The sequence below is a fragment of the Loxodonta africana genome, chromosome 1 (assembly GCF_030014295.1).
Source record: "Loxodonta africana isolate mLoxAfr1 chromosome 1, mLoxAfr1.hap2, whole genome shotgun sequence".
Lineage (NCBI taxonomy): Eukaryota > Metazoa > Chordata > Mammalia > Proboscidea > Elephantidae > Loxodonta > Loxodonta africana.
This window is the reverse complement of record NC_087342.1, coordinates 15,571,793-15,596,995: the sequence shown is the minus strand read 5'-3', so window position 1 is coordinate 15,596,995 and position 25,203 is coordinate 15,571,793. Positions and strand designations below refer to the sequence as shown.

General features: G+C 42.3%; 1 protein-coding gene across 3 annotated transcripts in view; it reads right to left on the bottom strand.

Annotated features, from left to right (window-relative positions):
- The window catches only part of KALRN (kalirin RhoGEF kinase), a 769,081-nt gene that overhangs the window by 212,646 nt on the left and 531,232 nt on the right, over positions 1–25,203 (bottom strand). The gene's annotated exons all lie outside the window — the stretch shown is intronic.

Sequence of the window (25,203 nt, the reverse complement as noted above, 5' to 3'; positions counted from 1 at the left end):
GCATGAGATCCCGTAGCCCTTTATAGAAAACAAAGTTAAATCATGAATGCAACCTACTGTAATTCTAGCAACCCAATGCACAAAGTGCAACCTGGCAAACAACCATTTTCTTTGTCTGAAGGTTCGGAAGAAGCCAACCAGGTCCAGGGATCCAGGTGAGGATCGCTGATGGACCACTTGGCTCATTCTGATATGAACCTCAAAGCCATGCACTTTTCCTTGCGTTAGTCCCCGGTGAACCAGCCCTGCAGTGGCCCCCTAGTGTTCTAGCCATACCAAAGCAGGGGTAGAGCCAGGAGCAATATAAACAAGGATGCCCTAAGACTGAGGTCCTCGTGGCAGTGAGCTTTAGTGTTTATTTTGTACCCTTTTTGTTGTCTTGTTTAAATCCTTTCAGGGTTTCTATGCCCCACCAGGTCTTGCTATAACATTCAATTGGAGGAGAGAAACTGAGAAAAGTTTACAGATTTATGTGGTAGATCCTTGGCAGTCCTGGATATAAAGTGAATGATTTCCCGTGTTTGTGGGATCTGTGATATGTGGTAACATATAATTTTTCCGAGGAGTGGATTTGATTCACACGGGCTGCAAGGCTGACTTCGGGAGGGGATTACTGAGTGAGAATGAGCCAGCGAGTGAACCATACTAGGGACTCCACTTCACATTCTAGTGCGGCTTACACCATTCTGCTGCACTACCTGAAGTAACGAAATCAAGGTTTCTTTAAGAAAAATGGCTTCTCAAAGAAAGTCAACTTTTGGTGCTGTTGGAGGAAGTGAAATATTCTAAAAAGCAAAGGCTCTTAGGCAAAAGGAAAGCTGAGGATAAAGGAAAGAGTGTGATCTCACAATGGCTGTAGCTTAACTCTATGATGTGAAAGTCTCCATCACATTGACCGTAGAGAAATGAAGAAAACAATCTGAGGCTTTTTTAGCAGGAACTCCAGCTGGGCAAAGCTGCTCATTCAACGAAAAAACGCTTCACTATTTCATTGAAATGGCAGTTACCTTGAGCTGTGAGGAAGGTAAGGGAAACTCAGGATAAAGGAGAGAGATGAGATTCTGAAGAAAGCTAGGAACTGTACAAATACACTTTTGTGGATTCATGGTGAAGGCACTGGTGTGCCTGCTGAGCTCACCTTTACCACGGCAAAAGAGACTCAAGAATTTTAAACTGTATTTTTCTTTGTATAATGTCATGTTAACGGGGAGGTGGTATCAGCTGCCTGGATTAGTGAGTCCCCCAGGCTGTAATTCACTGTCATTACCAGTTTGATTTATAGATGTGCTATAAGGTTTGTTGAGTTTATTTTGGTGGCAGAATTTAATAGTTTCATAAATGCCCAATTCGACATTCTGCTCTTTATACAGTTATTAGAATTTTGAAGGGGGGAGAATAATTTTAAAAATAGTATTTTTTAGTGTAATATGATTGTTAACAGGTAATGTTTATTGAGTGCTTACCATGTGCCAGGCAGAGTGCAGAGTCTATCACGTGTATTGTTTCACATAAGCTGCACCGCAGCCTCGTGGGGTGGGTAACACCATTATCCCCATTCTGCAGACCGAAGCACTGAGCGGTCCTGCCCTGGGTCGCACAACTAGCAAGTGGAGGGGGTGAGATTTGAACCATGGTTCCCTTGACGCCAAAGCTGTCTGTCACCGCTGTGCAATTGCCTCTTGTAAGAGAGAATCCATCTGCTGAATGATGCTTGTATGTCTGTGTGTCTGCAGATTCCAAAGGTCTTACAAAGCATCCCTCACCTATTTCAAGAAGCCACCTTATCCTTGAGGACCTCTCTCTCTCCATATATATATATATATATATACCTGAATATACATATATACATTTATTCAGAAAATTTCTTATCTTCTTTTAACCCTCAAGCTCTGACTATCTCTGTATGCCCGCTTATCTGTCTGGTGACTGCGGGATTTGTGAGGAACCTAAGAAATAAACCCACCTGGACAAACTGACAATTGTTTCCTGAAACCCTAAGAAAACACACCCCACATCTGGACAGTGGTACAACATACATTATTTTATATAGCCCAGTTGGTACCTTAGAACAGTAGTTAACACTAATGCATAGCTCTTAATTTTAAAAACAAAAGCCTTTTTTTTTTTTTTTTGAACTTGGCTTAGGGCAAGGACTTCTAGAGGGAAAAGTATAAGTTAAAGTGTGAAAAAGATGTCATTAAAGTATTTTTGAAATGCTAATATCTCTATTATTTAGACAATAGCTTTTAGCTTGGAATTCACATATACATTCTACGGGTTTTTTGGTTATTCTATAGCCAATCACCCTATACCTCTGGACTGTTGATTCAGCTTTTAAAAATATTTGTCTGGTAATTCTAAGGGCCACCTGTTGTGGAATTCTTAGCCCAGAGGCCTTTTCTATGTTCCAATCACTCCAGTGCTGGAAAACCTGACTTTGGAGCATTTTAACTGCATTTTCACACATTGTCCAGAAGTACTGAATCTTTGGCATTTTCCACAAGGGCGAGAATCAGTGAGGCCTGCTTTATAGAATAGTTAATAGCTTTATTAGCTAGACCTCTCCAACATTCCTTCTTTTGGAGGGGAAGGCAGGGAGCTATGTTGAGATTACCCCCATCCGCCCCTTATTCAGGTTCATACTCATTCATATAAACATCTTACTTATGTAATATAGTGGGCTCTGTTCTAACACTAGACACCCGTAATATGAGCTTTCTAAGCTATAGAGAGATGTTCTGTAGTCACTGGGTGCACAAGAGACAACATTGGAATCCAGTGGTACAAAAATTGCCACAAATGGAGAAAATATTACTATGTTATAGATTATACCTTTTCTTGTTCCAAAGAGGATTTGAGGCAGCTATTTTGGAATACAGTTTAACATGCATCTTCAGTTGACTTTATGTTCTCAAGGCCTCTGTCTGATGGATTAGGAAGCCAAAGAGGCAAGGATGTGCTGAGTAACAGCTCCCCCTGGCTAAGATACAATAAACTCACTCATTGAACAGCCTCCTCTAAATTCCTGTCCTCACCTAATGCTGTCCTAGACTCAGATGGCAGTGAGCAATGACACATGCAAGATGTAGAACACCGAACATTCTTGTTTTTTTTTTTTTTTTAATTCAAGTCTGTTTAATTCAGTTGATCAGGAGAGGAAAACATTAGAATTTATACCATTTAGGCCAAGCTGTTACTTCCTGAATTTTTGCCCAAATCAACTATTTTCTTTAAAGGACCTGGAGGTGAAGGTAAATGTGCAGAGTAGATGTCAGAAATAAAAAAAAAATTTTTTTAATACCCTGGATCAAATCTCAGCTCTGCCACTTTCTTGTTGTGTGGCCTTGGGCAAGCTATTTAACCTCTCCAAGTGACATTCTCCTCATCTGCAAAATGAGGGTAATGATACTTACCTTGAAGAGTTGTGAGGATTAAGTGAGAGACTATATGTAAAATGCCACGCACGCATTAGGAGTTCAGTAAGAAAGGCAGTTGTTATTCTCGGTTGTTTGTGCTCTGGATGGCTTCCTTGCAGGCATCCTTTGTGCTTTGCTCAGGTGTTCCTTCCATCTACCCAATGGCATCACCAAATGGGGGAGATTTTGTCCTTGGTGTGGGCCTTACGTGTTCTTTTTGTGTTCCTCCATTACGCACAGGGAACTCTACAAGTACCATATTAACTGGCTTAAAAGAACCTTTCTCCACCTCAAGTTTCAGACCAGAGCCCAAACTGGGGGTTTTCCATCAGAATGCACAACGTGGCGAAAATATTGAATAGTGCATAGAGAAGAGACAAACATCATGAAACATATTTTCAAGGACTGATTTTGGGACTTTCTTCTTATTTGTTCTCTCCTGCTTCCTACTCTGCCTGAAGGCTCTCCTTTTGGTATCTGGATGTCTGTGTTTGTGGGTCCTGCTGACCCCCGGGCTCCTCATCTTGCTGAATTCAGTGAGAAGGTTACTGAGGGGTTGAGCTGCTCAGTGTTGACCAGGAAGGCCTAAGAGGTGATGCAGACTTAAGCTTTGTTAGTTCCCACCTGAGGGCCAAGCCAGGCCCTCCCCACCTCCAGACCATCGCCCCAGCAGGAGGAAATCAGTCACAAGGAGGAATACCTGTGTTTCTCCTCTTTCTCTCTCTGTTCAATGAACCCTCTGAGAGAACTATGAAACTAGGCAGTGTGGGAGAAACATCCTTGAAAATATTTGCTCCATGTAGTTTTATTTTCCAAGTTCAGAAAGATTAAAAACTGCCTTTTTACCAAGAAATTTTATCAGAAAACGTTCCTTCTGTCCTGAGACTGTGGGGGAGGGAGTGGCGCGAGGAGGGAGGGCCTGTTTTGACCTAACCATGAACTGCCTCCAGTGTGAAGCCTTGCTGCCTGTGTAGTGGTAGCTGATTTCCTTGACAAGCACCTTCTGAGCCCTCCTAACCCGAGTTCAGCACCCCAGGCTGAGTAGCTCTGGAAACTCTCTCTCTGGAATCATAGTGGGTTAAGCCAAGCTTGAAACAGGCCTGCGTTTTCTCTGTCTCACTGCATGGCTCTTCATGAAATCTCTTCATCAGCTTGAAAGTATACTTTAAAAGTTCCTTCTCCTTTTCCACACCTCTCCAGACCACTGACTTTTGGGGAAAACCCCAAGGAACTCATCCCTCTTCCATCCCCCACACACCCTAGGTTTCCCTTCTCTTTCCTTCAGTCCAAGGCTCCTGACCTTCTCAAGCAAACAAAGTGGCCAGTTCCTCAGCTCCCAACCCTGGTCCATCCTGCAAGTGAGTCCAGGTTCACTCTGGTTACTGTCTCTAATCTCGAGATGCTGGGATGTAGATCACCCTGCTCCCTACTGGGCACCTGCTTGTTCTCTTACCCTCGGCTCACACAGAGGGTGGACCTCAGCAGTCATCTGATAATCTTGTTTCTTTGGTCCTTTCAAAAATAACATCTACTAGGGTTTTTTGTTGTTGTTGTTGTTAATGAAAGTAATGTCTTATCCTAGAGACTTTGGAAAAAGCCACCATTCAGAAATAACCACTATGTACATTTTGGTATATTTCCTTCATATGTACATACATGCATATAATATATATGAATATATGCATACATAAACACAAATATACATGCACACACATAGACACATACTCTTTTTTTTTTATGTTTAACAGAAAAATTAGCCTTCCATATTGAGAGGGAAAAGGAAGACCCAAAAACAGGTGAGAAAGAAAAGTTAGTCCAGGCTGCAGCTTGAGTAGGCCCTTCACCTGTGCCAGACATAGCCAGGAGCCTTCAGAGCACATAACTTACCAGGCTATAATGTCATGGGCTTGTGGCCCAGGGAGAATATCTAAGATATTCCTGCCTTCCAAACCAGGTACATGAATACTTCTTACAGAATATATGGGAATTACGTTCAGAGACACAGATAAATTCATAAATAGACACAAACAGAAGCTATATACATAACACACTTCGCTCAACAAGTATTTTTTGCGTGCTCTCTGTGAATGCCTAACTCTACTTCAACACAGTGTAGACACCACAAGGTATCACACGTGAGTCTCATCTTCATGGATCTTATGACTCAGCTGTAATCAAAAACTAAGCCGTGGGAAACGATTAGCCAACTGGAAAAAGATACTGTCTAGCACAATGCCAAGGGATGGGACTCTTGGAATCAGTCTAATGACGAAGGTATATTCCAACCACATTCTTTGTGAGCTCAGGAATTTATCTGTCAGAACAGAGAAATAATTTTGGAGACCCAGTGATGAGGTATAGGCTGGCAGGCAAAGGAGCTCATGGTCTGCAAGATCTTTAGAGTCTAGTGGAGATAATGGCACATACCCTGGAGAACACTTATTAGAGGAGATGTTTACAGACAGCAAAGGGGCGCAGGAGAGAGGAAGACCCTGAGGGACCTAAAACCCACTCCGGTTGAGTTGATTAAAAAAAAAAAAGGAGTTGATTAGGTACCAGAAAATGTTACTGAGGTTTGGGGTACATGTTTATCCTCTTGAAACTCCCAAGGGAAAGAGTTTATATATTATAGTAAGATATAAAGCCAGGCTGAGTAATGTGCGACCAATGCAGTGATCCAATGAAAAGCTGAGGAAGAGAATAGAGAATGAAGGAGAGTCCACGTGGCTTAGATGTAAAGCTATTGATGGGGGAGCACTGGAAAAGGAGCCGATTGGGGGATGGTGTACGGTGAGTTTCATTTTAGTTTAGTGAGTATAATAAGTCATCCAAATGTAGTTATGCCATAGACAGTTGGCAATATGGTACTGCATTATCCCAAGGTGAAAGGCAAGGGCTAGAAAGGCAAATCTGTCAACTCATTGTTAAGTGGGCAGCTTCATGCTAAGCAATGTGACAAATGCAAAGGAAAGCATACATGTGCCAATATCAGTATAGGTAGCTCAGAGGTGGGGGGATCAATGTGGAGAAGTGCAAAGCATTTCCATTAAGGAGGCCTGAATCAGGCTGGCACTGAAGGGTGGTTCAGATATGATTAGGCAAAGTTCGTATGAGATGGTAGCAGAAGAAGCAAAGCTTGACATGGGTGGAGGGCATTCAATCGCCATTATTTACTATGTGACAGATGCTGTGGTAGACAGTATAGATAAAGGCATCGTTAGAACCAAGACACAATTGTTAAGGAACTCAAAATATAACATACAATCACGGGCAACTGATTATTTGTTAAGTACGGTTAGGTTGAAGCATATGAAATTGCTAATATTCAACAACCATTATGGAGCCACAAAAATGGCAGCTTCATATGATTCAACATAATATAGATTCACTGAAAGTATGTATAAAAAACCAAAAACCAAACTCAGTGCAGTTGGGTCGATTCTGACTCATAGCGGCCCTATGGGACAGAGTAGAACTGCCCCACAGAGTTTCCAAGGAGCACCTGGCGGATTCGAACTGCTGAGCCTTGGGTTAGCAGCCATAGTACTTAACCACTACCCTGCCAGGGTTTCCGAAAGTGTTTATAAGGGAGAACAAATAAAGGTCTCTAAAGGATCCTGGCTAGGAAGGAAAACGATATAAATGTCTTTGGAGTTGGGCCTGTACTTTATCTAAGTAAATGAGCTACTATTGAAGGCTTTTAATGGGTGACTGAGATGTTAAAAGAAATGTTAAAGATGAGTCCGGTGTCAGCAGGAACCATACAAAGCAAGGGCAAGAGCCCAGAGAATAGGGAGGCCATTGAGGAGGCTCCTAAAGAATTTAAGCAAACAGTTACCAAGGCTCGACCAGGGCTGAGCTCCTGGAAGTAGTTATAAACAGGTGGTGTGAAAGATATCTTGAGGGACTAGTTTTAAAGACGTGGCAACAGACTGCTTGTAAGAGAATATGCCAAAGGCGAATCCACAGTTCTAAGTCTGGGTATCCGCGAAAAGGATGTTGCTCCTGCCCAGAATAAGGAATTCAACCTAGGCTGCCGGTTTGAGAGAAAAAGAAGTGATTTTTCTGACGCTAAGGTTGAGAAAACGTAGGGCATCAAACTGGAAACGTCTAGCAGCAGGAGCACTGATTATGTCACCATGGGGCTCTACGTTTGGGTTTGTTTTCTGGCGCCTCAGTAAATGTAGCCCTCATCAGGGTGGGGGCTGGCCTATTTTGTTTCACTACTGCATCTCCATCACCTGGAACAATGCCTGGCACATAGTAGGTGCTCCAAAAAAAATTTTTTTTTTGTTGAATGGACAAGGAAATGAACATGAAACTTCCATTAGGAGTAAAGTCAGTTCAGAGATACAATCTCAGAATTTTTGTAACGGACTTCAGAATTGATGCAACAAAAACTATAGTTCTAGGTGGGGAAGGATCTAAAGACGGAAGAATCAGGAGTAGCAGTTCAAGTACATGCTTCATCGGGAGCATGAAGTAACGTATCATATGTGTGTTAGGCGGCAGAGGGAAACGAAGTGCTTGACGATATTGGGAAAGAGAAGAGTGTGTTGAACTAAAATACCAGAGGTGGGTATAAAGGGTGAGATTCAGAGTACTGCGGATAGGTTAACATTAGCCTCTTTCTAAGTCTAGAGAAAGAATGAGAGAATAAAACAACAATGATACGTTAAGGTAAAGATAAAAGTAATCCTGTAACTGTCATGATAAAAATCCTCAGTGTGTCTCAGTTCCTTTGAATGCCATCCAGTATCTGTCATGACCTGACCCAACCAATCATTCCAGTTTTATTTTCCACAATTCATCTCACAAACCCAGAACTTCAACTAAGCATACTTACTCTCCATGCCCCAAACTTACCCTATGTTTTCCTTTCTCCCTTGATCTTATTGTTTGAACCATTTGGAATGACCTTTCTCCCCAGCCCTAACACCAGTGCTGTCTTGCCAAATTCTACCCATTCAGTAATTCTGTAACCTAGTAATTCTGTAATGTCTTATGCCTTGCCTTCTCTAAGCTTCCCAAACTGGAAGCTTTTCTTTCCTTCATATTTGGTCACAATTTCTAGATCTCTCTAGAATGCCCACAATGCCAAACATATTACCTTGTGTTAATTTGGAAATAAGTTTGTTTACTCACTTAACAAATATTTACTGAATACCTTGTATGAGTCAGCAGTATTATAGATTCTGGGATACAATGGGGGTACGAAACAAACACGTCTCTCTGTTCTCGTGTAGCTTAAAGTATCCTGGAGGAAGCCATCCCATAACCATGCAAATACTTCTATAATTTCCAATGGTGATAGATACCAAGAAAAAAACAGTACAGGGTACTGTGAGAGACATGATTTGGGGAGAAGACTAAGTTGGGGGGTCCGGATAGGCTGAGATCTGAAAGAAGAGAGAGAAAAAGGGTGGACTGAGGTATTTGGGGTAGGGGGAGAAACAATTTTCCAGGCAGAGGAAATAGCATACACAAAGGCCTATGGGAAGAAACCTAATATATTCAAGGAAGGTCAGGGAAGTTACAGGGCAGGAAACAAGACGAAGAGCAGCTCCAGTGAAGCCGCAGAAGTGGGCAAGGTCCAGATCATGCAGCCCTCTTAGGTCGGATTGAGGATCTTGGTACTGATTGTATGAACAAAGTGCAGCCACGCAAGGGCTTGAAGCTATAGCGTGATAAGGAGAGCTTTCATTTTAAGATCACATTGGCTGCAGAGTAAAGAAGAAACCGGAGGGAATTAAGAGTGAGTGCATAGAGACGAGTCAGGAGGTTTCTTCCAGAGGCCACGTTTGACAGGACAGTGGCTTGGACCAGGGTGGATCACACAGATGCTCAATAAATGTCAAAGGAGTGAACTATCAGCCTTCTGCAGTCAATGGCTAGGGCTAAGAAAAGTTGAGTTTGACCTTTACAACTCACTTGTCTAATGTAAACCATAGTCAACATAACTTCAGCTCTCTAGAACCTTTGGAAATGTGCCTGCCTGGATTACCAAATTTTCTTGACAACCACAGGTAAATACCAACATTTTTTCTTCCCACTTTAACCATTTTTGTGGAGATTTTTACAACCCTAACTTCTGAAGCAGAGTATGCTGAACACAATTTACCCTTTTGTTCGTAATTATAAATTGCAACACAAGTAACAATATGGTATAGGGATGTCTTCAGAACAGGTCAAACCAGTAGGAAAAAAAAAAAAAAAAGCTTGGTATCGGCATTAAATGGAACCAAACTGTTGGGGTTTTAATTTCTCTGCCAATTTTTGTTCTACATATTTTTCTGCTTCCTCCATGGTTGTCAGTAGCTCAACCTTTGTGGCTGTTAGTGTGCCTGTGTAGAAGTAACTCTCTCCTCTTCTAATTTTCCTGTGGGCTGAGTAACTAGATGATTAAGATGGTAAGAATGACACGTAAAATTGGGGCTTAAAAGGTTTTCCTGTGAGCAGAGATGTTTATTTTTGCTATATAAAGCCTTCCTTCCTAGGCCTTAGATCTGTTTGTCAAACAGCTGGGTTCCAAACCCAATATATTTATCATCTTTTTTTTTCTAAATTTCATTCCTTTAACTCTATTACCTGTCAATGGATAAAGTAACATGTAACAGATACATTTTTTAAATGTGAACTGGTTCTTATTCTTTCATTAAAATAGAGGTATACCAAGGAATTGACAGAAATCTGCATTATACATTGAATTTTCAGGTTGCTGTATTATTCTGTGGAGAAATAAATGGTAAATTGTATTTTAAAATACTAACCATATATCACATCACAGGAGCCTCTAGCACACAAAGGAATTGTGTTCAAAATGTCAAATTAAGTTTATCAAGATACAATAAAGAGAATGAAAAGACTAGCCACAGAGAGCAGATATTTATAACAGGTGAAATCAACAAAGGACTAATATCTAGAATACATGAAGAAGACCTAAAAATGAATAAGAAAAAACAAAAAACCAGACAACCCACTAGATACTTAGACAAAAGACTTGAACCAGGACATTACATGAAAAAATTCAAATGCCCAATAAAGATACGAAAAGGAGCCGACCTCACTAGCAATCAGGGAAATGCAAATTAAAACCTTAACAGATATCACTACATGCCCACCAGATCTGGAAAAATGTAGAAGCCTGACAATATCAAGCATTGGTGAGGAGGTAGAGCAATCAGAATCTCACATATGCTGGTGGGAGTCTAAATTGGTGCCACCATTTTAAGCGATAGGTTACATATCTTTTAAAGCTGAAGATATACATATATACGCTACCACTTAGCAATTTCTCTCCTAGCTTTACAACCCCCACAAAAACCTCAAGAACACATGCCCAGGGGTATGTATACAAGAACTTTTGTAGCAGCATTGCTCATTAGAGTCCCAAACGTCACATGTACAGATAACTAGACGGTGGTATATTCACACAATGGAATACTATACAACCATGAAAATGAATAAACAACTATACACATCAGCATGAATGAATCCCATAAACATAATGTGAGGTGACAGAAGACACAAAAGAATACATACAGTATGATCCTGTTGATATAAAATTTAAAAATAAGCACATCAAAACTACATGGCAGTGAAGGAAGGAGGTGGGCTGTCTCATACAGGGGAGAGCCGTTGGGAGTATGTAGCAAGGTGTCTGTAAGTTTTTGTGTGAGAGACTGACTTGACTTGTAAACTTTCACTTAAAGCACAGTAAAAATTTTAAAAAAGACACTGTATTACTTAGGGACATCACAGAAGAGGTAAAATGATACAGAAAAGAAAGGATGTTATTATTATGAATGTCATGGGAGTGACTACTCTAGAGGAGGACAGGGTTGTGACTAGGGAGGGGCACACAGGGGCTTCTGGAGAGCTGGCCGTGTTCTATTTCCTGACCTGCATAGTTGGCACATGTATGTTCATTAAAATGTTCACTTCTGTTAATGTGTTTTCAGCATATACATTTTACATTAATTTTTTATTTGATATAAATCAGATATTTGTAACTAGAAATGCATTTTTATCCATAGAAATTAAAGTTGTAAGTAGCAATTAGTTAATTGGACAAGCCCATTAACTTAATTAGGTAATAATGTAGATCAAATAGTGTGCATTGGAATAAAAGAATAGAAAATACTACCGTTGCAATTCTCTCAGTTAAAGAAAACATTAAAAGTAACAATGAATAAAATTGTTTTTAAAGTACCTGATATCAGATTGGAAAAGATAAAAAAAAACAATGGCACACTTTGTAGGGTATCATCTGGGGAAACTAGCACTCTGGTACACAGCTTAGGGGCTGTAAATATCAGCTCAATCTCTCTAGAGAGCGGTTTGATGATGTCTGTCAAAATTAAAAATGCACATGCCCTTTGACCCAGTAATTCCACTTCTAGGAAGTTATCCTGTTATCCCATTAATATACTCACAAGTTTGAGAAATTATATGTGCACAAGGATATAACTGCAGCCTTGCTTGTAATGGCAAAAGACTGGAAATACCCCACATGCCCATCAATAGAGGACTAAACAAACAAACAAACAAACAAAAACCAAACTCATTGCCGTCAAGCGACCCTATAGGGGGACAGAGTAGAACTGCCCCACAGGGTTTCCAAGGAGCAGCTGGTGGATTTGAATGGCCCACTTTTTGGTTAGCAGCCAAGCTCTTAACCACTACGCCACCAGGGCTCCAATAGGGGACTAGCTAAATGAATAATGGGGCCATAGGTGATGGAACGGCCTATAGCCATCAAAAAGAATGAAGTGGCTCTATGTGTCCTGCTGTGGAATGACCGCCCAGATTTGTTACATGAAAAAACGTATGAAACAGTATTTATTATATTGGGCTTACTAGTTAAAAATGTCTTAAAAAGAAGTATGTGTGTATGCGTACGTGTGAGTTTATGTATTTTTAAAGAATGTCTCTAGACTATTTTCCACCATGTGTATGTATTATTGCTTCAAAAGCTCATTTAAAAAATCTTGAATACATGTGCTTAAGGAAAAATAGGTTTAATTAGATAATCATATAAGAAGGTTTTGGTAAAGATTGTAAAGGAACATCTGAATAGTTCCCATGTACAGAGCTAACAGCCCACTTAAAAAAAATAGAACAGCCTACTTCCAAATACTTCTTTCGAAACAGATGTATCACTAGCACCGCTCTTTTACGTATTTTCCTTGATTAGAATAGTTATTCTGGGATTAAACTGGATACAAAGAGGAGAAATAAAAAAGAAGGTGAACTTTGAGGCCAAGGTCAGATTTCACTTTTGCTGTAAAAGCCTTCCCTGACTCCCAGGCTAAGTTTGTTGTTCAAAGTGGGCATATTTTTGTTACAAGAGGTAGCATGTTGGGTCCAAGGATCTATCTCCGCTGATACATTTCGTCTTCCTAACTGCCCTGAGGCCTAGCACAGAGGCTGGCATAAAAGAAGTACTAAGTCCAACTGGGTCATTTCATAAACACATCTTACGTACATCTAGCCACCCTGCTTGGTATCACATACAAGGACTTGGGGTTTGAACTCAGAAGACTGGGCTCAAGGGCAGAGACTGTTCTTAGATATTCCGATTCTCTGTAGTATCGGGTCATCAAGACACAATACAATGTTGTTGAATAAAAAGAATGAACCCAGTATCCAGTATATTTGAAATAATTTTCCATTCTGCCCCTAACCAATTGCATTCTTCTCCATTAACCGTCCCCCGCCACCGCTGCCCCCCCGCCCATCCAGCTTGCTCATGTGTTAGCAGTAGTTCCTAGTAATCTGTCCCCTAAAATAACCAGCCAATTTACTGGTTTGGACTTCATGTTCCCCTGTTGGCAGCACTGTCATTTTAAATGTTAGAGAACACATCCTAAAAAAACTTCCCCTTTGGGGATTTTTCAAGAAATTTTCTAATGAATGCAACAAAGAGCAGTTGGTTCCCCTTTAATAGCCTGTGTGGAAGAAGTCATAAAAAGTGTGACTGTTCTTATTATTTATTTTTAGATGTGGGGGGAAGTGGGGTAGGGAAGTGAGTTGGGTTAGAGTCTGCATTAGATTTCAGATTCCACGATTTGAAGGACCTTTCTTTAACAAACGACTTCCCACTTCTCACCCCCTCACTTCCCCCCTTTTAGAACAATTTTCCTCCGCTATTCCAAGCTTTTTATGAGACAGAAGGAATATAAAGATATTTGGGGTTATATGGATACTTTCTGATCTTTTCTCTTCATCTAGAATGTCAACCTGCCATGAATGTAACAGACTCAAATTATGAATCTTCTGAAAGCCAAAATATGATAGAGGGGGAAATCTAGTCTTCTGGTTTGAAATGATTATGAACCAGGGAATTAAAAAGTTGGGGACTTAAAGTGGAACCTTCAAGAATTCCCAAATGATGTTTTTGAAAGACTTGCTGAGCTCTTTTAAATAAAAGCTGCAATGGTGTTAATCACAGACACATACGTGAAGGTAGAGAAAAAAGAATGTATTCCAAATGTCTCAAAGCTGAGCATATTTAGGCTAACATCAGTACAACAGAAATAGCTAAGCAGGCAACCAAGGTGCTTTGTGTTTTATTCACTACAGCCTCCATATCTAGAGTAGTAGGAACTCAAGAAGTGGCTAATGAATTACTAATGAATGAGATAAAGAGATAGCATACATCCTGAGGAAAAGATAATGAAATGTTAACATTCACTATGCTAAGTCAATACGTCATTCATGTGTAAGTGAACAACAGCAAATGAGTAAACGAAACTTTTTAAACCCCATTTCTGCAGCTAAAGAGATACCGGCTAGCAGGAGACAGGATACACACACAGAAATGATTGCTGTCATTGGGCGTTGTCCAGTAGATTTCAACTCACAGTGACCCCATATGACAGAGTAGAACTGCCCCATAGGGTTTTCTAGGTTGTAATCTTGAGGGGAGCAGATTGCCAAGTCTTTCTCCCATGGAGCCTCTGGGTGGGTTTGAACCATCAATCTTTCGGTTAGCAGCCGAGCACTTAACCATTGTGCCACCAGGGCTCCTTATGGAAAAGATAGAGCCTTTTTTTCAGTACATCATAAAGTCCAGAGAGGCGCAGAAGCCACTGCGGTTGGCACAGAGCAGAGAGCAATGCACACTGGAGCATTCACACAGCCTTCCACAGCCAGCATCAGACGGGGCCATGCAGAGTGGGGAAACATCCCTCCTGAACTTCTAGTCAATGCAGATCTCTCTGCAATTAGCAATTTCAAACAGAACTAATTAGCACATTAAAAAAGAGAGAGAGAGAGCAGATGAAGATTCTGAACTTAGAAGACTCAACTCTTATCCTCTACAACACATCAGCTCTGATAGAAGCAAGTGACTGGTCCAACACACGCCAGGGTCAGATCTCCATGGAACGTGGCAGGAGCAGAATTAAAAGACTGATGAGTAGTGGTGAGGGGTTGAAACTAGTGAGTGACCATCTGTAATGAATTCGGTCTGCACAGCTCTGCCACTTCTTCCAGCAGTTTCTCTGGACAAGAAGAACTATCAGGGCAGAGGCAGGCTGTTCCCCCCCAGCTGGTGTCCACTTCTTAGTGCCCCTGGAAGAGGCCCTGAGCCAAAAGTCACGTCCTCTCTGATGCTCCTTGCCACCATGGAGGATATTCAGAGTTGTTTCTGTTGACAAAGCCCTGCTTTATATCAACAGGGATCATATCTCCTAGGGGGCAGAGTAGAACTGTTCCATGGGATTCCAAGGCTGTGAATCTTCCCGGAAGCAGACTGCTACATCTTTCTCCCACAGAGTGGCTGGTGGGTTCAAACTGCTAACTTTTTGGTTAGCAGCCAAGCATTTTAACCATTGCACCACCAGGGCTCCTCACCTAAGTGCCACATCTTTCTCCCGTGGAGCTGGTTGCTGGGTTCGAACTGCTGACCTTTTGGTTAGCAGCTGAGTGCTTTAATGACTGTGCCATCAGGGCTCCCACCTAAGTGCTCCATCCGCATCCTTAAATCCATCCCCATTATCTGTCTACCACATTGGTGGTGGCAGTCAGGTAGGCTGTAGCCATCGGCAGTGAGGAAGTGACACTAAATTGCCAGCAAGAATTTTCAATCTAAGCTCAAGATGAAGAAACAGGGTAATATTTACCCACTCATCCTCCCAACAAGCTATTAAAATGAATTCAATGTTATGGCCAGGAGTCCGCGGGTGGTATAAACAGTTAAGCACTCAACTACTAGCCAAGAGGTTGGCGGTTCGAACCCACCAAGAGGTGACTCGGAAGAAGACGGGCCTGGTGATGTGCTTCCAAAAGGTCACAGCTCTGAGAATCCTATGGAGCAGTTCTACTCTGTACACATGGAGTCACCATGAGTCACATTCAACTCAATGGCAACTCACAACAACAACAAACGTCACGGCCACAGGTAACATATGTCACATCTCACAGCACAGCCCATCTAGGTAACGGCAGCTCCAGGGAAAGCAGAATCATGACTTCAAAGCCACTTTCGACCTTTCTCATCCATTTTAGTCTCTTCATTGCTTTTATTCCAGGTCTTCCTTTCTAGCAAAATCTCTGCTTCAAGTTTCTAAGAGAGTTAATTTTTATACCTACCAAGAGAGTTTACCTTCAGATTCCATACTCCTAAATGTCACTTCCAGTTACCCAGGAGCTCAACCCTTTCAAAGCATATTCCCCACAGCCCGTTTCCCCCACCACTAGCTTTGACAAGGTGGGTTCTGTAATTTTGCTCTGAATTAAGGTAACTGATACAGAAAGAAAAAAGGGTAAGTGATATGCCCAGAGATCCACGCAGAATACTCACTAAAACCCTTGCTCTGAAAGCTGCCATTTCACTCTGCTTATAGCCCAAGCATTGCCCTCCCCTCCCCTCCATCCACTCATGCCATCCTCTGTCTCCTGCCCCCTTCTCCCCGGCGGCAGCAGCAGCTAGTGGCGTACTCACTTGGGCCTTGTTTGTCTTGGACTGTCGCCAGTTAATCCACTTTAACATCTTGGCTTACTCTCAGATTTGCTTTATCCTTCTACCAGAATTTTAAAAATAAAGCAGAATTTAAATTTGTGTTGGGCCGCGGTAGAGCTGAGCTGATTCTGGAAACTCACTCCTTGCAGGCAGCTGGGAGGCCAGGATCAGCCTTGCCATATCCCGGAGCTCACTGCCAAGCTCTCAGAGCCCAGCTGGAAGTTTGCCTTGAGAGGCCTGAAGACTAGTCTGGGGCAGAATTACACCCCCACCAAGGACACTTTGTGAGTCATAAGTACTTGGTAGTGAGAAGTCTGTGATAGGCTCTAATACTTCAGAAGCTGATTTTTCTTGTTTACCACTGACAGCCCCAGAGACTGGACTGGGCTACAGAACCACCTTGTAATTTCATTTGGATCGTTGTGGATTTGCAGATGCCGTCAGAGGGGGTAGCAATGGTACTTTTGCTACAAGGATCAACAAGCTGAACTTTCAATGTTACTACAAAAGTAATATGTTTTTAATTCAATTTAACAATCACGGGACTGACTTGGATTGAGTCTAAGGTCAGCTGGGTTTGGGACTTTGAGCAGGTCACTTAAGCCCTTTGTTCCTTTGAAAGAGAATGAAGGGAGTGAGTTAATGATCTGTGAGGTTTCTTCCTTCTCTGAGATTTTATGATTCCCAACTCACTCTGAATCAAATTTGGCTGCTGGCTACCCACCCCTGCAGCTGTCACACACAGATCTAATTTACTGGCAAATCACCTGTTCGAGATTCGGTTTCTTTTTAAAAGGTAACAGGTATTTGTGCAATGGTGTCACCAGACACAAGGAAGTTTTGTGTGAGCCAATTGCTGTGTGCATCCTGAGAGCGCTGCCGGGGACCCAGAGCTTTTGAGGTTCCCTGCAATTTGGCTGCGTTCCATAAGCTACTCATCGGCTGCTGCGTTTTACGAAACCCATTTGCTTTCCAGATGATTGGCAATTTTCAAGATGGGTTTCTCAAGGGAGGTTTTCAAGCTATGGCGTATCAGTTAAAATATTCAGTAAAACGGTGCTGTTAGGAACGATTTTGCCCAGGAGTCTAGGTTGTCCTTTTCAGCAGAAGGGTATTTCCCCTTTGGTGCCATGCTGCAGCTGGAGGCCAGTCATTTATCTGAGGAACTTTGCACGTGAAGACAAACCCATGACCTCACCTCCTCACACTTTATCAGCGTGTTCGGAAAAGACAGCACATGTATACCGTGTTGCATTGTCACTGAGGATTGATGGGGTTGTGCTTCTGAAGAGGTGACAGACAGGGAAGCCATCGGGAGGGGGCCTCAGACGTGGCAGTGGCTAGAAGGCATACCAAGGACTGGGGAGTGCTGTTTTTTTTTGCCCGCTGCTGCCATCTCTCCTTCCTCCAGCCGCCTGCCCACCACAGATAAGAGGCAATGAAGGAATTCTACCAGCAGAAAAGTTAGTCTTAAACCTAGTCCTAGGCTTATGTTATTTAGGAAACTTAAAAAAAAAAAAATCACAATTTGAGCTTCAAATCTTACAGTGAAGATGCTGTTTTTTCTACTTTGGAGTGACTGCCAAGTCCCTGAGAAAAGTCAGAATGCCTCTGTCTAGGATTAACGCAGTGACTATGACCCACTGTACTGTCTAGAGTGGGGTCGGACTGAGACTCGAGATTGCATAGTGTATAAAGTCCAAGTTTAGATTTCAGACATACCTGCTCCAAGTCCTGGTAACAGGAAGTGCCAATATATACTCTTCTCAAGGTGTTTATTTAAGTGTTAGAAAGCATTTTGTTACTAAACGAAAGGCAGCAAAATCTCTCTCCATAAGGAAATATTTTATGGACCCTCAGGTCCCACAGAGACAAAGGCAGAGGAACAGAAGTGCTGAGGAATCCTTCCTAGAGGCTCATCTGATTTTTTTTCCTACTTTTAATGGAGCGCATTTAATGGCCTGGATCTCCAGTGGGTGGGTCATTGCTGCTCAGGCACCACAGCTAAATGCAACCAGTGGCCCCCATAAAATTCTAGGCAATCAGCCTCGGGAGGATCACCTTGATGGTTTTTATGAATTTGTCAAATGAAAAATATTACCTAGTGCTAACTGGTAAGATTTTTATTAGTCTGGACACTGCTGAGTCTCCACATTTCCAGACATTTGGTTTTCTCTTCAGCAGCAAAACACAATCATCTGTGGACTCCTGAAACTCCAGGGAGCACTTTGTCTACGTTCTTATACAGGACTACACTGCAGCCACCAGACAGTGTATGGCTCCTATGCTCCAGGGACTCTTCCACGGAGGATCTCAGCTAGTCCTCAAAAGTCCCCGGAAGTAGAAAGCATTGCCTTCACTGTACAGACAAGGAGACTCCAGCACAAAATGACTACACGACCTGCCCAAGGTCATGCAGCTAGTATACAATGAGGGGGTCAAATCCATACCTGACCCCAAAACCTATCCCCCTTCTACTTTATCACCTTTTTTCCCTGTAGGAGACACTTTGGCACCCTGCTCAGATCCCCTTTCCCACCAGGACACCCATGCCACAGTTCCTGTGCATGTTTGGCTGCTGACAGCTCACAAAAGGCCAGCCCCCCTGCTTCAAGGCAACACAAACTCCGAGGTCTTACTCCAGAGCTCTGGGAAGGGTCAGGCTGAGCTAGGCTCTGGCTGAGACCACATACACATCTGCCTCAGCTCCTTCCGCACTGGGCCCTGCTTCCCTCCCCATTTTCTCCTGAGAACACATCCTCAATAAATCACCTCGGATTTCCTTGCGTTTCCCTATTTGCGTTTATAAGGTAACAGCCACTTGCACATGTTGCCACCAGAAGCAAGGAAATTTTACGGGAGCCTAAATGCTCTGAGCATCCTGAGAGCACTTTCGAGGTTTCCTGCTGCCTGCTATGGATGTGTCCCCCCAAAATATGTGTTGTCAGCCCTAAACCCCTATACCTGTGGATGCGATCCCATTTGGGAGTAAGACTTTGTTACATTAAGGAGACCACAGCAGCGTAGGGCGTGTCTTAAACCAATCACCTTTGGGATACACAAAGAGCAGAGTAGGCGCAGAGAAGCACAAACAGAGAGGAAGATGCTGGGCCACATGAAGATCACCAAGGAACCGAGGACCAGAAGCTGCAAGGAGACAAGGACCTTCTTTCTTCCCAGAGCCCACAGAGAGAGAAGGCCTTCCCCTAGAGCTGGCGCCTTAACTTGAATTTCTAACCTCTTAAACTGTAGGAAAATAAATTTGTTAAAGCCACCTACTTATAGTATTTCTGTTATAGCAGCACTAGATGACTAAGACACGGCCTGTGCTCAGTAATCTCGGCCTCAGGCTCTACTACTAGGGAACTGGCCCAGGATGCTCTCCGTCCTCCCTGCATTCTCAAGTAGCTGCTTCCCCATCTCTATTATCTATGGGCTGTTTCTGGCTTTTTTTTTTTTAATTTATAAAAAACCCCACTGCTATCGAGTCGATTCTGACTCATAGCGACCCTACAGAACAGAGTAGAACTGTCCCATAGGGCTTCCAAGGAGCGCCTGGTGGATTCCAACTGCTGGCCTTTTGGTTAGCAGCCGTAGCTCTTAACCACTACACCACCAGGGTTTCCTTTCTAGTTATGAGCGCATTTAAATGAAGAGATTCCATTTTCCCTCAGTTGTCTGTGTCAACACAGGGGTGTCAGCACTAATCCTTATAGGAAAAAGATTTTCTTACATCTGATTCAAGCTCTTCCAATTGCAGCATTAACCCACTCTTCCTTAGGAGAAAAACTGACGCAATGGATAAATGGAGAAGTCTTTTATCTCTGATGCTGTTAGCAGACTAGGGAAGCCAGCTTTTCTCTTTCTGGTTGTCTACCTTTCTCCCTTATAAGGATGCAAGGTGTGTGATGGCAGGGCCTTGGTCTCTTTCACTGCTGTACTCCCAGGTGGAGAACAGTGCTTACCACAGTCATCAACATGGTGCATGAATGAAAATGGCAGGAAGACACCAACACAGGTGCTAGGCCCTCGCCAGCCTCTCCCTGACTATCGCCTTGCACCTAGTGGTCTGCTGTGTGCTCCCAGTGTGCAGGTGCTAGGATACTGGGCTCTGGTGGGCCAGGTGCAGCTCTAAGGGAGCTCTATTCCCAGAAGCCTTCTGTGGCCAGGCTGTCACGCCCCTGGTTATAAGCATCATTATTGCCGCTAGTTATTCACAGGACTCTTCCAACTTCCCCCCTACTTGGGCCCTCACCATCTCTGAACTGAGCCTTTCCTCCCAATCAGTAAAACAAAACATGACTCACTACATTGCTTGGACAATCCAAAGTAACAACTACTGAGTTAGATCCTGAATCTTCAGGCTTCTCCACAACTCTATTTCCCTGTCCCCTTTCAGGACATCACCATTATCAGCCCACCTTATATCTCAGGTTGCATTAGCTTGTTACTGAAATTGCTTATTCAAATCACACATCAGCCCTGGGATGTTCAGCAATGTTCCCTCCCTTACAATTTTTGTAGAGAACGACACCTGCAACTCAATTTCACTTCAATTCCCCTGTCTCCAGCCAGGGTGGACATGTCTAGAAACTCATGGTGATTTTTGGATGGAGGGTATTCCTTACTAGGGTGTGTTTGTAATGTTCAACTCAATAAGCACTTACTGAACGTTTCCAACATGCCTCACTTCAATGGTAAATACATGCATGGGGACTGTCATGCTGCAGATGGCCACTTTAGTTTCATTAGTGGGAAATTACTCCGTAGACATCCATCATGCTAACAACAGGATGCTTCTTTGCTGTCATCTCATAACTCAGCCTTGCTTGATCCAAATTCTGTAATTCTGGATTTCTTTTTAAGTCATAGTTGCAAAACCCCATCATTTCATAATACACATATAGGCAAGAGACTCTCTACAATGGGATGCCCTGCTCAGAGTAGGGTGAATATAGGCCTAGATGGAAGAAGGAAGGCCTCAGACCACTATGGAACAAAGTAAGGACACACGTTTTCCTTCAGGGAAATAACGCTTTTGCATTGCACAGGCATAAGGTAGAGTCTAATTATTCACACTCATCTGAGGGCTGAACAAAAGCAACTTTGGGAAAAGCTGTTAATGTCATTTACTAAGGTAGACACATTAACTTTATCAGTGTTTAATGAAGAATTAAGATATTAGACTGTGTCTTCCTCAAGGGAGGATTTTACAACTGAAGTAAACAATCCCGGCTCCTCTGCTATAGAGAAAAGCAGTGGGGTTTCCTTGACTGGAGATCTCAAAGACAGTTAGGCCAAGAGGTTTCCAAGTGCCAAAACCTAAGTGAGAAATGAGAAGGAGGGCCAGGCATTGGTCTTCTGTCCTCAATCTTGTCTTTTTAGCAAGAACTTGGATGAAGACATAGAAGGCACATTTACCCAGTAATGCTGGGGACATAGCTAATATATTGGATATAATAATTTATATTCAAAACATGCTGGAACATTGGGATGGATTTAAATGAGTGAAAAATCTAATAACTATAAAGAAGTCCTACATTCAGGTTACTAAATCACCCCCCAACTAAGAGCATTCTGCGAGAAAACGCACGGAGATTTTATGTACCAACATTGAACACTTTCTAAAAATGGTGGGCCATCTTAGCAAGGATACTATTATCAGTAGCTCTAGAACTTGGCAAAGTACAGGGTCAGTGGAAAAAAGGAAGACCCTCAATGAGGTGGATTGACACAGTGGCTGGAATAATGAGCCCAAGCATAACAACGATTATAAGGATGGCACAGGACCGAGCAGTGTTTTGTTCTGTTGTACATAGGGTTACCATGAGTCGGAAACGACTCGGTCGTACCTAACAACTAGAACAAGGAGCTGTATTCAATATTAACTAGATCCCACGTGTAATATTATGTACCATTCTGGATGCCCTGCTTTATGTTGATTATTATACACTGGAGTAAATCCAGAGGAAGGCAATCAAGATATGGAAGGGTTTGAAAATATATTAATATACAGAACAACTGAAGAAACTGAGGACTTTTTTTCAGACAAAAATATATTTGATATTCTTTCCATAGCTATGAACAGTCTGGTGATGCTTATCTGAGCAGTGAATACCAAAGGCTTGAGAAGTACTTAAAATTTAAATGATTTGGCATTTGAGTTGACTCTAACTCATGGTGACCCCAAGTGTGTCAGGGTAGAACTGTGCTACATAGGATTTATTATTTTTTTTGGTGGGGAAGACATGGCTACTTTTTTCTTTTACTGTTATAAAAATATAGATAACACAACATTTGCCAGTTCAACATCTTTCATGTGTACAATTCACTGCCACCAATTACATCAATCGTGTGCAGCCATCGCCAATATCCGCTGCCAAATTGAATACTGAGTTTCTATTTATATTGATGGAGACTGAGGACTTCTAACCTGATCGAGAAGGTTAGGAGAAAAGGCATGAAAGGGTCTTTAAAGCTCTAAGTTTTAGGCTGCTACTAGCTCAATGGAGTATTATTTGAGAACTAAAATGAATAAATGATAGAAATGGATTATAACCCATTAAATAATAAAATAACCCACAAGTCAATGCAACAAATATCTAAGCCTTAAATTGTACGGCTAGCAAATGGAAAGGGGAGTCAAGTTGTTCTGTTTATGGATGGGCGAATTAAAACCAACAGGGTAGGCGCTAAATCATGTTAGCAGGGCACAGAGAAGAATATGCTAATGATTAATTAGCGTTATGAACGAAACTGGAGAGCAGACATTCAAAGGTTGTCACCTTGATTTGCTATTGAACTTGAATTTGTTAAGGCCTTGTTACCACTGCTCCGTGTTAGAAGAGTAAGAACATTCTAAATTACAAAATGTACTCTTATTAATATTATCTAAACCTTCACTTCCCCTCTAGAAATGGTGGAAAATTAACCTTCACGGAATATCTAACAGGTGTTAAATAAATACATTTAAGCTTCACAATGATCCAATGAGATGGGAAGTATTATCTTCGTTTTACAGACCAGGACATTAAGGCGCAGTAAATTATGCAACATGACACAGAAAGTAATTCCCAGGTGTGTCCGTTTTTAAGGTCTAAACTCCATTACCACACCATACCATACAAAACACACATGAGGTGGTTGGAGGGGTGCCCCAGGGCCCCACTACTCCAGAAGCCAATCTGTCATGGTCCTTCAATGGTTACGTTTCCTCACCTACCCAGCCCAACAGTGTCATTATCGCCACTACTCCTCTGGATTAGAAAAGGAAGATGGGAGCACTTTTCTAGGAATCCATTGCCATAATGACCCTGACCTCTGTGAGGCTCCTCAATGCCACAGTCAACCTTGCTTGCTCCTCTGTTGACTGTGGTTCAGTTTATGTGGATCAGTTCATTTTGTTTGCTTTCTTCTCCTCATAATGTGTTCTCCTGACCCTTGCAAACCAGAGTTCCCTGGCCCTCCAGCATAGTTAGAGGGAGATTTAATACTGTTGATAACATCTATAAATTCAAAGATACCAATGGATGAATTCATTGAGGAAGAGAAGTGCAGCTCATGGAGGACACATGGCTGCCTTCTTGTCACTGCTCCATGTTAGAAGAGTCAGAACATTCTGGTTTACAATGCATGGCCATAGACATGCCCTCTCCTTATTTTATTTTCCAAGTGTGACTACTTCTAAGTGATTTTCCAGGGCTCAGGCATACAACCGAAATCTCTCATCTTCTCCCAACGTTCTACCCGTGTCTCCTAAGGCCAGAGAAGGTAGCTGGGGCTTCATGTTCCCTACAGACCTGGTTCTCCAGCTTATGAAAGCTTTCTGCTTGGAGCTAAGGAAACATCTAAGCTTCCTTAGCATATTTAGAAATACAATATGTTTGTGTTCAGCTGCTTTTGAACCACGGATTTTAGCTGATGATCCCTGGGGACAGGGGCTCTGACCCTGCTATTTATCCCTTCTGCAGTACTTCCTGAGCATCTGTGTGTGCTGCACGCCAGGGTACACTGGTGAAACAGACAGACACAGCCCTGCCCTCATCAGGGCTTTACAGCCTGGCTATAGAGACAGACATTCAACAAAAAAGATACAAATAGGGGTTCACACTTAACAGATAGTCCACGTCTCTCCACAGTATCCAGCACATAGCTTGGCACATGGTGGGTTCTTTTTCACCAATACGTGACTAATGTTTTTGGGAATACGCAGAAAGGTTAACCAGCTGAGTTAATTTTAGCACTGGGAATTCAGTCCTTTGACTGTTAGAGTGGGGAAAATGTGACCGTGAATCAGGAGATCTGGGTTCTAGTTCCTGCGCTTCCACTAACTTCTAGAATTTCTTGGGCAAGTCACTCAGCCTCTCTGGGCCTCAGTTTTCTTACTTGTAGAATAAAACATAAATACTGGGATTCCTCATTAACGATGAAATACCTGCTGTCAGAGGTGTTCTGATCTAACTTCACTTACCTTGAGAGAAAGACAAGGACTGGCTGGAGCCAAGGGCTTCCTAAGACAAATGGCTCCAGCATAGGGGTCTGTGTCTGAGTCAGGGCTCCTGGAAAGATGGATTAGCAGCTGGAAGGGATGGATCCCCTAAACCTTGAAACTAATAGGCAATGTCTGAACATGGGAAACACTGCATTTTACTTACACCCACTGATGGTTTAAGAAGAAATACTTTTACTCACTGGGCAGTTTAGGCTATATTTCTAAATAACAGGTGAGAAGGAAAAGGAAAGCACAGAAATAGTCTTGTTTATATTTTTTAACAAGTGGAAAAAAACTAATTTTCCATCCATTCTGATAGTCAAAAATGG